The 14,237-nt window shown below is 45.6% G+C and overlaps 13 non-coding genes across 13 annotated transcripts; 5 read left to right on the plus strand and 8 right to left on the minus strand.

The window, feature by feature from the left end:
* Positions 1-1,324: 1,324 nt before the first annotated feature.
* TRNAG-GCC (transfer RNA glycine (anticodon GCC)) lies at positions 1,325-1,395 on the minus strand. Its single transcript has one exon. It is a non-coding gene; the product is annotated as a tRNA-Gly (tRNA).
* Positions 1,396-1,529: 134 nt separating this feature from the next.
* Positions 1,530-1,602, plus strand: TRNAK-CUU (transfer RNA lysine (anticodon CUU)). The gene has a single exon. It is a non-coding gene; the product is annotated as a tRNA-Lys (tRNA).
* Positions 1,603-3,153: 1,551 nt separating this feature from the next.
* On the minus strand, positions 3,154-3,224 carry TRNAG-GCC (transfer RNA glycine (anticodon GCC)). Its single transcript has one exon. It is a non-coding gene; the product is annotated as a tRNA-Gly (tRNA).
* A 1,550-nt stretch (positions 3,225-4,774) lies between these two features.
* Positions 4,775-4,845, minus strand: TRNAG-GCC (transfer RNA glycine (anticodon GCC)). Its single transcript has one exon. It is a non-coding gene; the product is annotated as a tRNA-Gly (tRNA).
* A 1,550-nt stretch (positions 4,846-6,395) lies between these two features.
* TRNAG-GCC (transfer RNA glycine (anticodon GCC)) lies at positions 6,396-6,466 on the minus strand. Its single transcript has one exon. It is a non-coding gene; the product is annotated as a tRNA-Gly (tRNA).
* Positions 6,467-6,600: 134 nt separating this feature from the next.
* Positions 6,601-6,673, plus strand: TRNAK-CUU (transfer RNA lysine (anticodon CUU)). The gene has a single exon. It is a non-coding gene; the product is annotated as a tRNA-Lys (tRNA).
* Positions 6,674-8,224: 1,551 nt separating this feature from the next.
* Positions 8,225-8,295, minus strand: TRNAG-GCC (transfer RNA glycine (anticodon GCC)). Its single transcript has one exon. It is a non-coding gene; the product is annotated as a tRNA-Gly (tRNA).
* A 1,550-nt stretch (positions 8,296-9,845) lies between these two features.
* Positions 9,846-9,916, minus strand: TRNAG-GCC (transfer RNA glycine (anticodon GCC)). Its single transcript has one exon. It is a non-coding gene; the product is annotated as a tRNA-Gly (tRNA).
* A 134-nt stretch (positions 9,917-10,050) lies between these two features.
* On the plus strand, positions 10,051-10,123 carry TRNAK-CUU (transfer RNA lysine (anticodon CUU)). Its single transcript has one exon. It is a non-coding gene; the product is annotated as a tRNA-Lys (tRNA).
* A 1,343-nt stretch (positions 10,124-11,466) lies between these two features.
* TRNAG-GCC (transfer RNA glycine (anticodon GCC)) lies at positions 11,467-11,537 on the minus strand. Its single transcript has one exon. It is a non-coding gene; the product is annotated as a tRNA-Gly (tRNA).
* Positions 11,538-11,671: 134 nt separating this feature from the next.
* TRNAK-CUU (transfer RNA lysine (anticodon CUU)) lies at positions 11,672-11,744 on the plus strand. The gene has a single exon. It is a non-coding gene; the product is annotated as a tRNA-Lys (tRNA).
* A 1,343-nt stretch (positions 11,745-13,087) lies between these two features.
* Positions 13,088-13,158, minus strand: TRNAG-GCC (transfer RNA glycine (anticodon GCC)). Its single transcript has one exon. It is a non-coding gene; the product is annotated as a tRNA-Gly (tRNA).
* Positions 13,159-13,292: 134 nt separating this feature from the next.
* Positions 13,293-13,365, plus strand: TRNAK-CUU (transfer RNA lysine (anticodon CUU)). The gene has a single exon. It is a non-coding gene; the product is annotated as a tRNA-Lys (tRNA).
* The last annotated feature ends 872 nt before the right edge of the window (positions 13,366-14,237 follow it).

Genomic DNA, 14,237 nt, shown 5'->3' on the forward strand with positions numbered 1-14,237 from the left:
CTTTCTACTAGGCAGAGCTCCTCCAAAACGATTACAAACCATCACCAGGCCATCACTTCCTCTTTCACATGCCACTCCCCACTCCCTTTGCTAACAAACGAAAATGTCATCTCAGCTTTCCCCTTCACTTTTACTCACACAACCTCTTTTAACAACTTTTCAGCAAAAGTGCTTCACCACCCCAAGAAAGAGAAAAACACTCCTTCTTACAATCTTACTCATCTTTCCTATACTACTTTTCTTATCTGCTTTTCCCAGATTTCCGTTGGCTTTACTCCAGTCCTTTTGTCAAGGAGAGACTTACAATCAATCACTTGACAAGGAACAACCACCTGAAAGATACTCATTCTCGTATGCCTGGTGCACACCATGCAATTCCCCATCAGATAGATGGGCCGATAGATCCTTTCCGACAGACACGATCGGATTTCCGTTCGGATTTCCGATCACTACTATGCAAATCCATCAGAAAAACGATCGGAAATCAGATCGGACCTGCCGGAAATCATCTGTTCGACCCATCTATCTGACAGGCATTGGTATGGTGTGTATTAGGCTTTGCACTCCAAAGGTGCTCACATAGCAGTATGAGGAGGGCACTCTGCACACGGCCTGAGATTTAGCTGAGAGGATTGAAAAAAAGGAAGTTGCTCTTTCCCTTAACTTGTTTTTAGATGAGGTACTTCCCAACAAAAGTTACAAACCAAAAAGCCTTTCAGTCCCGGCAAGCAAAAAAAGTGGTTGCTTTCATTTGACTTAAGTTTGTTACTACTTTTTTTTCTGTACTTTTAGTATGTTTTCTTAATTGCTAGGTGCTGGGAAAGCAAGTTGTAGGTAAGCTGACACAACATCTCAACATCTACTGTGAGAAAACTCAGGACAAAAGTAGAATGAATGAGGGCCTAGAGAGAACGCTCCAAATTTGAGCAAGGCCCTGAGTAGAGTGCAAAGACAACAAGGCAAAAAGTTGTAAAACAACACCAGATGAGCAGATGCTGCTGACTTGGCATTTCCGAGGCTTTTCTAGACAGTTAAAAAGAAGCCTAATAGGTGAGTACTGGAGAGGGAGAGATGCTGCACGTCACTGGCACTGCTAGAAGACATGCAAGGCCTTTGGGCACGCAAGTGTCCCAAGGCTGCTTTAACTTGTGTGTCTTAGAGTCATGTTTGCTGGGTACTAGGGTCCCTCTTCTCGACTGTCAGCCAGCACTGTGGCCAAGTGCCACGGTGACTCTTGCAAATGTCCTTAAATGGCTTCTGGCCTGCAGAGATGTCTTAAGCTTGAGAAGTGCAAAGTGTGGAGGTGTGCCAAAATCCTAGCATTTGCATTGGCCGGGAATCGAACCCGGGCCTCCCGCGTGGCAGGCGAGAATTCTACCACTGAACCACCAATGCCTTGCCCTGTTGCTCGGTGCTGAAAAACGTGGCCAGCCAAATCAGGCCATACAAGATTGCCTTCTTCTGTGCGGATGGCAAAGGTGAGGCTGGCGCCATTTTGCAATTTTTGACATTTCAGCTCAAGCAAGCAAGCCCGGCTAGCTCAGTCGGTAGAGCATGAGACTCTTAATCTCAGGGTCGTGGGTTCAAGCCCCACGTTGGGCGATCAAAGCTTCTCCTTTTACTTTCTACTAGGCAGAGCTCCTCCAAAACGATTACAAACCATCACCAGGCCATCACTTCCTCTTTCACATGCCACTCCCCACTCCCTTTGCTAACAAACGAAAATGTCATCTCAGCTTTCCCCTTCACTTTTACTCACACAACCTCTTTTAACAACTTTTCAGCAAAAGTGCTTCACCACCCCAAGAAAGAGAAAAACACTCCTTCTTACAATCTTACTCATCTTTCCTATACTACTTTTCTTATCTGCTTTTCCCAGATTTCCGTTGGCTTTACTCCAGTCCTTTTGTCAAGGAGAGACTTACAATCAATCACTTGACAAGGAACAACCACCTGAAAGATACTCATTCTCGTATGCCTGGTGCACACCATGCAATTCCCCATCAGATAGATGGGCCGATAGATCCTTTCCGACAGACACGATCGGATTTCCGTTCGGATTTCCGATCACTACTATGCAAATCCATCAGAAAAACGATCGGAAATCAGATCGGACCTGCCGGAAATCATCTGTTCGACCCATCTATCTGACAGGCATTGGTATGGTGTGTATTAGGCTTTGCACTCCAAAGGTGCTCACATAGCAGTATGAGGAGGGCACTCTGCACACGGCCTGAGATTTAGCTGAGAGGATTGAAAAAAAGGAAGTTGCTCTTTCCCTTAACTTGTTTTTAGATGAGGTACTTCCCAACAAAAGTTACAAACCAAAAAGCCTTTCAGTCCCGGCAAGCAAAAAAAGTGGTTGCTTTCATTTGACTTAAGTTTGTTACTACTTTTTTTTCTGTACTTTTAGTATGTTTTCTTAATTGCTAGGTGCTGGGAAAGCAAGTTGTAGGTAAGCTGACACAACATCTCAACATCTACTGTGAGAAAACTCAGGACAAAAGTAGAATGAATGAGGGCCTAGAGAGAACGCTCCAAATTTGAGCAAGGCCCTGAGTAGAGTGCAAAGACAACAAGGCAAAAAGTTGTAAAACAACACCAGATGAGCAGATGCTGCTGACTTGGCATTTCCGAGGCTTTTCTAGACAGTTAAAAAGAAGCCTAATAGGTGAGTACTGGAGAGGGAGAGATGCTGCACGTCACTGGCACTGCTAGAAGACATGCAAGGCCTTTGGGCACGCAAGTGTCCCAAGGCTGCTTTAACTTGTGTGTCTTAGAGTCATGTTTGCTGGGTACTAGGGTCCCTCTTCTCGACTGTCAGCCAGCACTGTGGCCAAGTGCCACGGTGACTCTTGCAAATGTCCTTAACCTCCTCAGCGGTATGGACAGAAATGTCCATCCATAAAAACATGCTGTGAACAGTATAAACGTGCATACACATCAATACTCTTCTGCACTGTATACTAGACCCTTGCTTGACACAGTTTGGCAAGTTACAGGAAAAAAAAAAGTTTTAAAAATACATTTTATCACTTTTTGCAAAGAAATCCTGGGAATTGAACGCCGGGGAGGTTAAATGGCTTCTGGCCTGCAGAGATGTCTTAAGCTTGAGAAGTGCAAAGTGTGGAGGTGTGCCAAAATCCTAGCATTTGCATTGGCTGGGAATCGAACCCAGGCCTCCCGCGTGGCAGGCGAGAATTCTACCACTGAACCACCAATGCCTTGCCCTGTTGCTCGGTGCTGAAAAACGTGGCCAGCCAAATCAGGCCATACAAGATTGCCTTCTTCTGTGCGGATGGCAAAGGTGAGGCTGGCGCCATTTTGCAATTTTTGACATTTCAGCTCAAGCAAGCAAGCCCGGCTAGCTCAGTCGGTAGAGCATGAGACTCTTAATCTCAGGGTCGTGGGTTCGAGCCCCACGTTGGGTGATCAAAGCTTCTCTTTTTACTTTCTACTAGGCAGAGCTCCTCCAAAACGATTACAAACCATCACCAGGCCATCACTTCCTCTTTCACATGCCACTCCCCACTCCCTTTGCTAACAAACGAAAATGTCATCTCAGCTTTCCCCTTCACTTTTACTCACACAACCTCTTTTAACAACTTTTCAGCAAAAGTGCTTCACCACCCCAAGAAAGAGAAAAACACTCCTTCTTACAATCTTACTCATCTTTCCTATACTACTTTTCTTATCTGCTTTTCCCAGATTTCCGTTGGCTTTACTCCAGTCCTTTTGTCAAGGAGAGACTTACAATCAATCATTTGACAAGGAACAACCACCTGAAAGATACTCATTCTCGTATGCCTGGTGCACACCATGCAATTCCCCATCAGATAGATGGGCCGATAGATCCTTTCCGACAGACACGATCGGATTTCCGTTCGGATTTCCGATCACTACTATGCAAATCCATCAGAAAAACGATCGGAAATCAGATCGGACCTGCCGGAAATCATCTGTTCGACCCATCTATCTGACAGGCATTGGTATGGTGTGTATTAGGCTTTGCACTCCAAAGGTGCTCACATAGCAGTATGAGGAGGGCACTCTGCACACGGCCTGAGATTTAGCTGAGAGGATTGAAAAAAAGGAAGTTGCTCTTTCCCTTAACTTGTTTTTAGATGAGGTACTTCCCAACAAAAGTTACAAACCAAAAAGCCTTTCAGTCCCGGCAAGCAAAAAAAGTGGTTGCTTTCATTTGACTTAAGTTTGTTACTACTTTTTTTTCTGTACTTTTAGTATGTTTTCTTAATTGCTAGGTGCTGGGAAAGCAAGTTGTAGGTAAGCTGACACAACATCTCAACATCTACTGTGAGAAAACTCAGGACAAAAGTAGAATGAATGAGGGCCTAGAGAGAACGCTCCAAATTTGAGCAAGGCCCTGAGTAGAGTGCAAAGACAACAAGGCAAAAAGTTGTAAAACAACACCAGATGAGCAGATGCTGCTGACTTGGCATTTCCGAGGCTTTTCTAGACAGTTAAAAAGAAGCCTAATAGGTGAGTACTGGAGAGGGAGAGATGCTGCACGTCACTGGCACTGCTAGAAGACATGCAAGGCCTTTGGGCACGCAAGTGTCCCAAGGCTGCTTTAACTTGTGTGTCTTAGAGTCATGTTTGCTGGGTACTAGGGTCCCTCTTCTCGACTGTCAGCCAGCACTGTGGCCAAGTGCCACGGTGACTCTTGCAAATGTCCTTAAATGGCTTCTGGCCTGCAGAGATGTCTTAAGCTTGAGAAGTGCAAAGTGTGGAGGTGTGCCAAAATCCTAGCATTTGCATTGGCCGGGAATCGAACCCGGGCCTCCCGCGTGGCAGGCGAGAATTCTACCACTGAACCACCAATGCCTTGCCCTGTTGCTCGGTGCTGAAAAACGTGGCCAGCCAAATCAGGCCATACAAGATTGCCTTCTTCTGTGCGGATGGCAAAGGTGAGGCTGGCGCCATTTTGCAATTTTTGACATTTCAGCTCAAGCAAGCAAGCCCGGCTAGCTCAGTCGGTAGAGCATGAGACTCTTAATCTCAGGGTCGTGGGTTCGAGCCCCACATTGGGCGATCAAAGCTTCTCCTTTTACTTTCTACTAGGCAGAGCTCCTCCAAAACGATTACAAACCATCACCAGGCCATCACTTCCTCTTTCACATGCCACTCCCCACTCCCTTTGCTAACAAACGAAAATGTCATCTCAGCTTTCCCCTTCACTTTTACTCACACAACCTCTTTTAACAACTTTTCAGCAAAAGTGCTTCACCACCCCAAGAAAGAGAAAAACACTCCTTCTTACAATCTTACTCATCTTTCCTATACTACTTTTCTTATCTGCTTTTCCCAGATTTCCGTTGGCTTTACTCCAGTCCTTTTGTCAAGGAGAGACTTACAATCAATCACTTGACAAGGAACAACCACCTGAAAGATACTCATTCTCGTATGCCTGGTGCACACCATGCAATTCCCCATCAGATAGATGGGCCGATAGATCCTTTCCGACAGACACGATCGGATTTCCGTTCGGATTTCCGATCACTACTATGCAAATCCATCAGAAAAACGATCGGAAATCAGATCGGACCTGCCGGAAATCATCTGTTCGACCCATCTATCTGACAGGCATTGGTATGGTGTGTATTAGGCTTTGCACTCCAAAGGTGCTCACATAGCAGTATGAGGAGGGCACTCTGCACACGGCCTGAGATTTAGCTGAGAGGATTGAAAAAAAGGAAGTTGCTCTTTCCCTTAACTTGTTTTTAGATGAGGTACTTCCCAACAAAAGTTACAAACCAAAAAGCCTTTCAGTCCCGGCAAGCAAAAAAAGTGGTTGCTTTCATTTGACTTAAGTTTGTTACTACTTTTTTTTCTGTACTTTTAGTATGTTTTCTTAATTGCTAGGTGCTGGGAAAGCAAGTTGTAGGTAAGCTGACACAACATCTCAACATCTACTGTGAGAAAACTCAGGACAAAAGTAGAATGAATGAGGGCCTAGAGAGAACGCTCCAAATTTGAGCAAGGCCCTGAGTAGAGTGCAAAGACAACAAGGCAAAAAGTTGTAAAACAACACCAGATGAGCAGATGCTGCTGACTTGGCATTTCCGAGGCTTTTCTAGACAGTTAAAAAGAAGCCTAATAGGTGAGTACTGGAGCGGGAGAGATGCTGCACGTCACTGGCACTGCTAGAAGACATGCAAGGCCTTTGGGCACGCAAGTGTCCCAAGGCTGCTTTAACTTGTGTGTCTTAGAGTCATGTTTGCTGGGTACTAGGGTCCCTCTTCTCGACTGTCAGCCAGCACTGTGGCCAAGTGCCACGGTGACTCTTGCAAATGTCCTTAAATGGCTTCTGGCCTGCAGAGATGTCTTAAGCTTGAGAAGTGCAAAGTGTGGAGGTGTGCCAAAATCCTAGCATTTGCATTGGCCGGGAATCGAACCCGGGCCTCCCGCGTGGCAGGCGAGAATTCTACCACTGAACCACCAATGCCTTGCCCTGTTGCTCGGTGCTGAAAAACGTGGCCAGCCAAATCAGGCCATACAAGATTGCCTTCTTCTGTGCGGATGGCAAAGGTGAGGCTGGCGCCATTTTGCAATTTTTGACATTTCAGCTCAAGCAAGCAAGCCCGGCTAGCTCAGTCGGTAGAGCATGAGACTCTTAATCTCAGGGTCGTGGGTTCGAGCCCCACGTTGGGCGATCAAAGCTTCTCCTTTTACTTTCTACTAGGCAGAGCTCCTCCAAAACGATTACAAACCATCACCAGGCCATCACTTCCTCTTTCACATGCCACTCCCCACTCCCTTTGCTAACAAACGAAAATGTCATCTCAGCTTTCCCCTTCACTTTTACTCACACAACCTCTTTTAACAACTTTTCAGCAAAAGTGCTTCACCACCCCAAGAAAGAGAAAAACACTCCTTCTTACAATCTTACTCATCTTTCCTATACTACTTTTCTTATCTGCTTTTCCCAGATTTCCGTTGGCTTTACTCCAGTCCTTTTGTCAAGGAGAGACTTACAATCAATCACTTGACAAGGAACAACCACCTGAAAGATACTCATTCTCGTATGCCTGGTGCACACCATGCAATTCCCCATCAGATAGATGGGCCGATAGATCCTTTCCGACAGACACGATCGGATTTCCGTTCGGATTTCCGATCACTACTATGCAAATCCATCAGAAAAACGATCAGAAATCAGATCGGACCTGCCGGAAATCATCTGTTCGACCCATCTATCTGACAGGCATTGGTATGGTGTGTATTAGGCTTTGCACTCCAAAGGTGCTCACATAGCAGTATGAGGAGGGCACTCTGCACATGGCCTGAGATTTAGCTGAGAGGATTGAAAAAAAGGAAGTTGCTCTTTCCCTTAACTTGTTTTTAGATGAGGTACTTCCCAACAAAAGTTACAAACCAAAAAGCCTTTCAGTCCCGGCAAGCAAAAAAAGTGGTTGCTTTCATTTGACTTAAGTTTGTTACTACTTTTTTTTCTGTACTTTTAGTATGTTTTCTTAATTGCTAGGTGCTGGGAAAGCAAGTTGTAGGTAAGCTGACACAACATCTCAACATCTACTGTGAGAAAACTCAGGACAAAAGTAGAATGAATGAGGGCCTAGAGAGAACGCTCCAAATTTGAGCAAGGCCCTGAGTAGAGTGCAAAGACAACAAGGCAAAAAGTTGTAAAACAACACCAGATGAGCAGATGCTGCTGACTTGGCATTTCCGAGGCTTTTCTAGACAGTTAAAAAGAAGCCTAATAGGTGAGTACTGGAGAGGGAGAGATGCTGCACGTCACTGGCACTGCTAGAAGACATGCAAGGCCTTTGGGCACGCAAGTGTCCCAAGGCTGCTTTAACTTGTGTGTCTTAGAGTCATGTTTGCTGGGTACTAGGGTCCCTCTTCTCGACTGTCAGCCAGCACTGTGGCCAAGTGCCACGGTGACTCTTGCAAATGTCCTTAACCTCCTCAGCGGTATGGACAGAAATGTCCATCCATAAAAACATGCTGTGAACAGTATAAACGTGCATACACATCAATACTCTTCTGCACTGTATACTAGACCCTTGCTTGACACAGTTTGGCAAGTTACAGGAAAAAAAAAAGTTTTAAAAATACATTTTATCACTTTTTGCAAAGAAATCCTGGGAATTGAACGCCGGGGAGGTTAAATGGCTTCTGGCCTGCAGAGATGTCTTAAGCTTGAGAAGTGCAAAGTGTGGAGGTGTGCCAAAATCCTAGCATTTGCATTGGCTGGGAATCGAACCCAGGCCTCCCGCGTGGCAGGCGAGAATTCTACCACTGAACCACCAATGCCTTGCCCTGTTGATCGGTGCTGAAAAACGTGGCCAGCCAAATCAGGCCATACAAGATTGCCTTCTTCTGTGCGGATGGCAAAGGTGAGGCTGGCGCCATTTTGCAATTTTTGACATTTCAGCTCAAGCAAGCAAGCCCGGCTAGCTCAGTCGGTAGAGCATGAGACTCTTAATCTCAGGGTCGTGGGTTCGAGCCCCACGTTGGGTGATCAAAGCTTCTCCTTTTACTTTCTACTAGGCAGAGCTCCTCCAAAACGATTACAAACCATCACCAGGCCATCACTTCCTCTTTCACATGCCACTCCCCACTCCCTTTGCTAACAAACGAAAATGTCATCTCAGCTTTCCCCTTCACTTTTACTCACACAACCTCTTTTAACAACTTTTCAGCAAAAGTGCTTCACCACCCCAAGAAAGAGAAAAACACTCCTTCTTACAATCTTACTCATCTTTCCTATACTACTTTTCTTATCTGCTTTTCCCAGATTTCCGTTGGCTTTACTCCAGTCCTTTTGTCAAGGAGAGACTTACAATCAATCACTTGACAAGGAACAACCACCTGAAAGATACTCATTCTCGTATGCCTGGTGCACACCATGCAATTCCCCATCAGATAGATGGGCCGATAGATCCTTTCCGACAGACACGATCGGATTTCCGTTCGGATTTCCGATCACTACTATGCAAATCCATCAGAAAAACGATCGGAAATCAGATCGGACCTGCCGGAAATCATCTGTTCGACCCATCTATCTGACAGGCATTGGTATGGTGTGTATTAGGCTTTGCACTCCAAAGGTGCTCACATAGCAGTATGAGGAGGGCACTCTGCACACGGCCTGAGATTTAGCTGAGAGGATTGAAAAAAAGGAAGTTGCTCTTTCCCTTAACTTGTTTTTAGATGAGGTACTTCCCAACAAAAGTTACAAACCAAAAAGCCTTTCAGTCCCGGCAAGCAAAAAAAGTGGTTGCTTTCATTTGACTTAAGTTTGTTACTACTTTTTTTTCTGTACTTTTAGTATGTTTTCTTAATTGCTAGGTGCTGGGAAAGCAAGTTGTAGGTAAGCTGACACAACATCTCAACATCTACTGTGAGAAAACTCAGGACAAAAGTAGAATGAATGAGGGCCTAGAGAGAACGCTCCAAATTTGAGCAAGGCCCTGAGTAGAGTGCAAAGACAACAAGGCAAAAAGTTGTAAAACAACACCAGATGAGCAGATGCTGCTGACTTGGCATTTCCGAGGCTTTTCTAGACAGTTAAAAAGAAGCCTAATAGGTGAGTACTGGAGAGGGAGAGATGCTGCACGTCACTGGCACTGCTAGAAGACATGCAAGGCCTTTGGGCACGCAAGTGTCCCAAGGCTGCTTTAACTTGTGTGTCTTAGAGTCATGTTTGCTGGGTACTAGGGTCCCTCTTCTCGACTGTCAGCCAGCACTGTGGCCAAGTGCCACGGTGACTCTTGCAAATGTCCTTAAATGGCTTCTGGCCTGCAGAGATGTCTTAAGCTTGAGAAGTGCAAAGTGTGGAGGTGTGCCAAAATCCTAGCATTTGCATTGGCCGGGAATCGAACCCGGGCCTCCCGCGTGGCAGGCGAGAATTCTACCACTGAACCACCAATGCCTTGCCCTGTTGCTCGGTGCTGAAAAACGTGGCCAGCCAAATCAGGCCATACAAGATTGCCTTCTTCTGTGCGGATGGCAAAGGTGAGGCTGGCGCCATTTTGCAATTTTTGACATTTCAGCTCAAGCAAGCAAGCCCGGCTAGCTCAGTCGGTAGAGCATGAGACTCTTAATCTCAGGGTTGTGGGTTCGAGCCCCACGTTGGGCGATCAAAGCTTCTCCTTTTACTTTCTACTAGGCAGAGCTCCTCCAAAACGATTACAAACCATCACCAGGCCATCACTTCCTCTTTCACATGCCACTCCCCACTCCCTTTGCTAACAAACGAAAATGTCATCTCAGCTTTCCCCTTCACTTTTACTCACACAACCTCTTTTAACAACTTTTCAGCAAAAGTGCTTCACCACCCCAAGAAAGAGAAAAACACTCCTTCTTACAATCTTACTCATCTTTCCTATACTACTTTTCTTATCTGCTTTTCCCAGATTTCCGTTGGCTTTACTCCAGTCCTTTTGTCAAGGAGAGACTTACAATCAATCACTTGACAAGGAACAACCACCTGAAAGATACTCATTCTCGTATGCCTGGTGCACACCATGCAATTCCCCATCAGATAGATGGGCCGATAGATCCTTTCCGACAGACACGATCGGATTTCCGTTCGGATTTCCGATCACTACTATGCAAATCCATCAGAAAAACGATCGGAAATCAGATCGGACCTGCCGGAAATCATCTGTTCGACCCATCTATCTGACAGGCATTGGTATGGTGTGTATTAGGCTTTGCACTCCAAAGGTGCTCACATAGCAGTATGAGGAGGGCACTCTGCACACGGCCTGAGATTTAGCTGAGAGGATTGAAAAAAAGGAAGTTGCTCTTTCCCTTAACTTGTTTTTAGATGAGGTACTTCCCAACAAAAGTTACAAACCAAAAAGCCTTTCAGTCCCGGCAAGCAAAAAAAGTGGTTGCTTTCATTTGACTTAAGTTTGTTACTACTTTTTTTTCTGTACTTTTAGTATGTTTTCTTAATTGCTAGGTGCTGGGAAAGCAAGTTGTAGGTAAGCTGACACAACATCTCAACATCTACTGTGAGAAAACTCAGGACAAAAGTAGAATGAATGAGGGCCTAGAGAGAACGCTCCAAATTTGAGCAAGGCCCTGAGTAGAGTGCAAAGACAACAAGGCAAAAAGTTGTAAAACAACACCAGATGAGCAGATGCTGCTGACTTGGCATTTCCGAGGCTTTTCTAGACAGTTAAAAAGAAGCCTAATAGGTGAGTACTGGAGAGGGAGAGATGCTGCACGTCACTGGCACTGCTAGAAGACATGCAAGGCCTTTGGGCACGCAAGTGTCCCAAGGCTGCTTTAACTTGTGTGTCTTAGAGTCATGTTTGCTGGGTACTAGGGTCCCTCTTCTCGACTGTCAGCCAGCACTGTGGCCAAGTGCCACGGTGACTCTTGCAAATGTCCTTAAATGGCTTCTGGCCTGCAGAGATGTCTTAAGCTTGAGAAGTGCAAAGTGTGGAGGTGTGCCAAAATCCTAGCATTTGCATTGGCCGGGAATCGAACCCGGGCCTCCCGCGTGGCAGGCGAGAATTCTACCACTGAACCACCAATGCCTTGCCCTGTTGCTTGGTGCTGAAAAACGTGGCCAGCCAAATCAGGCCATACAAGATTGCCTTCTTCTGTGCGGATGGCAAAGGTGAGGCTGGTGCCATTTTGCAATTTTTGACATTTCAGCTCAAGCAAGCAAGCCCGGCTAGCTCAGTCGGTAGAGCATGAGACTCTTAATCTCAGGGTCGTGGGTTCGAGCCCCACGTTGGGCGATCAAAGCTTCTCCTTTTACTTTCTACTAGGCAGAGCTCCTCCAAAACGATTACAAACCATCACCAGGCCATCACTTCCTCTTTCACATGCCACTCCCCACTCCCTTTGCTAACAAACGAAAATGTCATCTCAGCTTTCCCCTTCACTTTTACTCACACAACCTCTTTTAACAACTTTTCAGCAAAAGTGCTTCACCACCCCAAGAAAGAGAAAAACACTCCTTCTTACAATCTTACTCATCTTTCCTATACTACTTTTCTTATCTGCTTTTCCCAGATTTCCGTTGGCTTTACTCCAGTCCTTTTGTCAAGGAGAGACTTACAATCAATCACTTGACAAGGAACAACCACCTGAAAGATACTCATTCTCGTATGCCTGGTGCACACCATGCAATTCCCCATCAGATAGATGGGTCGATAGATCCTTTCCGACAGACACGATCGGATTTCCGTTCGGATTTCCGATCACTACTATGCAAATCCATCAGAAAAACGATCGGAAATCAGATCGGACCTGCCGGAAATCATCTGTTCGACCCATCTATCTGACAGGCATTGGTATGGTGTGTATTAGGCTTTGCACTCCAAAGGTGCTCACATAGCAGTATGAGGAGGGCACTCTGCACACGGCCTGAGATTTAGCTGAGAGGATTGAAAAAAAGGAAGTTGCTCTTTCCCTTAACTTGTTTTTAGATGAGGTACTTCCCAACAAAAGTTACAAACCAAAAAGCCTTTCAGTCCCGGCAAGCAAAAAAAGTGGTTGCTTTCATTTGACTTAAGTTTGTTACTACTTTTTTTTCTGTACTTTTAGTATGTTTTCTTAATTGCTAGGTGCTGGGAAAGCAAGTTGTAGGTAAGCTGACACAACATCTCAACATCTACTGTGAGAAAACTCAGGACAAAAGTAGAATGAATGAGGGCCTAGAGAGAACGCTCCAAATTTGAGCAAGGCCCTGAGTAGAGTGCAAAGACAACAAGGCAAAAAGTTGTAAAACAACACCAGATGAGCAGATGCTGCTGACTTGGCATTTCCGAGGCTTTTCTAGACAGTTAAAAAGAAGCCTAATAGGTGAGTACTGGAGAGGGAGAGATGCTGCACGTCACTGGCACTGCTAGAAGACATGCAAGGGCTTTGGGCACGCAAGTGTCCCAAGGCTGCTTTAACTTGTGTGTCTTAGAGTCATGTTTGCTGGGTACTAGGGTCCCTCTTCTCGACTGTCAGCCAGCACTGTGGCCAAGTGCCACGGTGACTCTTGCAAATGTCCTTAAATGGCTTCTGGCCTGCAGAGATGTCTTAAGCTTGAGAAGTGCAAAGTGTGGAGGTGTGCCAAAATCCTAGCATTTGCATTGGCCGGGAATCGAACCCAGGCCTCCCGCGTGGCAGGCGAGAATTCTACCACTGAACCACCAATGCCTTGCCCTGTTGCTTGGTGCTGAAAAACGTGGCCAGCCAAATCAGGCCATACAAGATTGCCTTCTTCTGTGCGGATGGCAAAGGTGAGGCTGGCGCCATTTTGCAATTTTTGACATTTCAGCTCAAGCAAGCAAGCCCGGCTAGCTCAGTCGGTAGAGCATGAGACTCTTAATCTCAGGGTCGTGGGTTCGAGCCCCACGTTGGGCGATCAAAGCTTCTCCTTTTACTTTCTACTAGGCAGAGCTCCTCCAAAACGATTACAAACCATCACCAGGCCATCACTTCCTCTTTCACATGCCACTCCCCACTCCCTTTGCTAACAAACGAAAATGTCATCTCAGCTTTCCCCTTCACTTTTACTCACACAACCTCTTTTAACAACTTTTCAGCAAAAGTGCTTCACCACCCCAAGAAAGAGAAAAACACTCCTTCTTACAATCTTACTCATCTTTCCTATACTACTTTTCTTATCTGCTTTTCCCAGATTTCCGTTGGCTTTACTCCAGTCCTTTTGTCAAGGAGAGACTTACAATCAATCACTTGACAAGGAACAACCACCTGAAAGATACTCATTCTCGTATGCCTGGTGCACACCATGCAATTCCCCATCAGATAGATGGGCCGATAGATCCTTTCCGACAGACACGATCGGATTTCCGTTCGGATTTCCGATCACTACTATGCAAATCCATCAGAAAAACGATCGGAAATCAGATCGGACCTGCCGGAAATCATCTGTTCGACCCATCTATCTGACAGGCATTGGTATGGTGTGTATTAGGCTTTGCACTCCAAAGGTGCTCACATAGCAGTATGAGGAGGGCACTCTGCACACGGCCTGAGATTTAGCTGAGAGGATTGAAAAAAAGGAAGTTGCTCTTTCCCTTAACTTGTTTTTAGATGAGGTACTTCCCAACAAAAGTTACAAACCAAAAAGCCTTTCAGTCCCGGCAAGCAAAAAAAGTGGTTGCTTTCATTTGACTTAAGTTTGTTACTACTTTTTTTTCTGTACTTTTAGTATGTTTTCTTAATTGCTAGGTGCTGGGAAAGCAAGTTGTAGGTAAGCTGACACAACATCT

The sequence above is a fragment of the Hyperolius riggenbachi genome, chromosome 4 (assembly GCF_040937935.1).
Source record: "Hyperolius riggenbachi isolate aHypRig1 chromosome 4, aHypRig1.pri, whole genome shotgun sequence".
Classification (NCBI taxonomy): Eukaryota; Metazoa; Chordata; class Amphibia; order Anura; family Hyperoliidae; genus Hyperolius; species Hyperolius riggenbachi.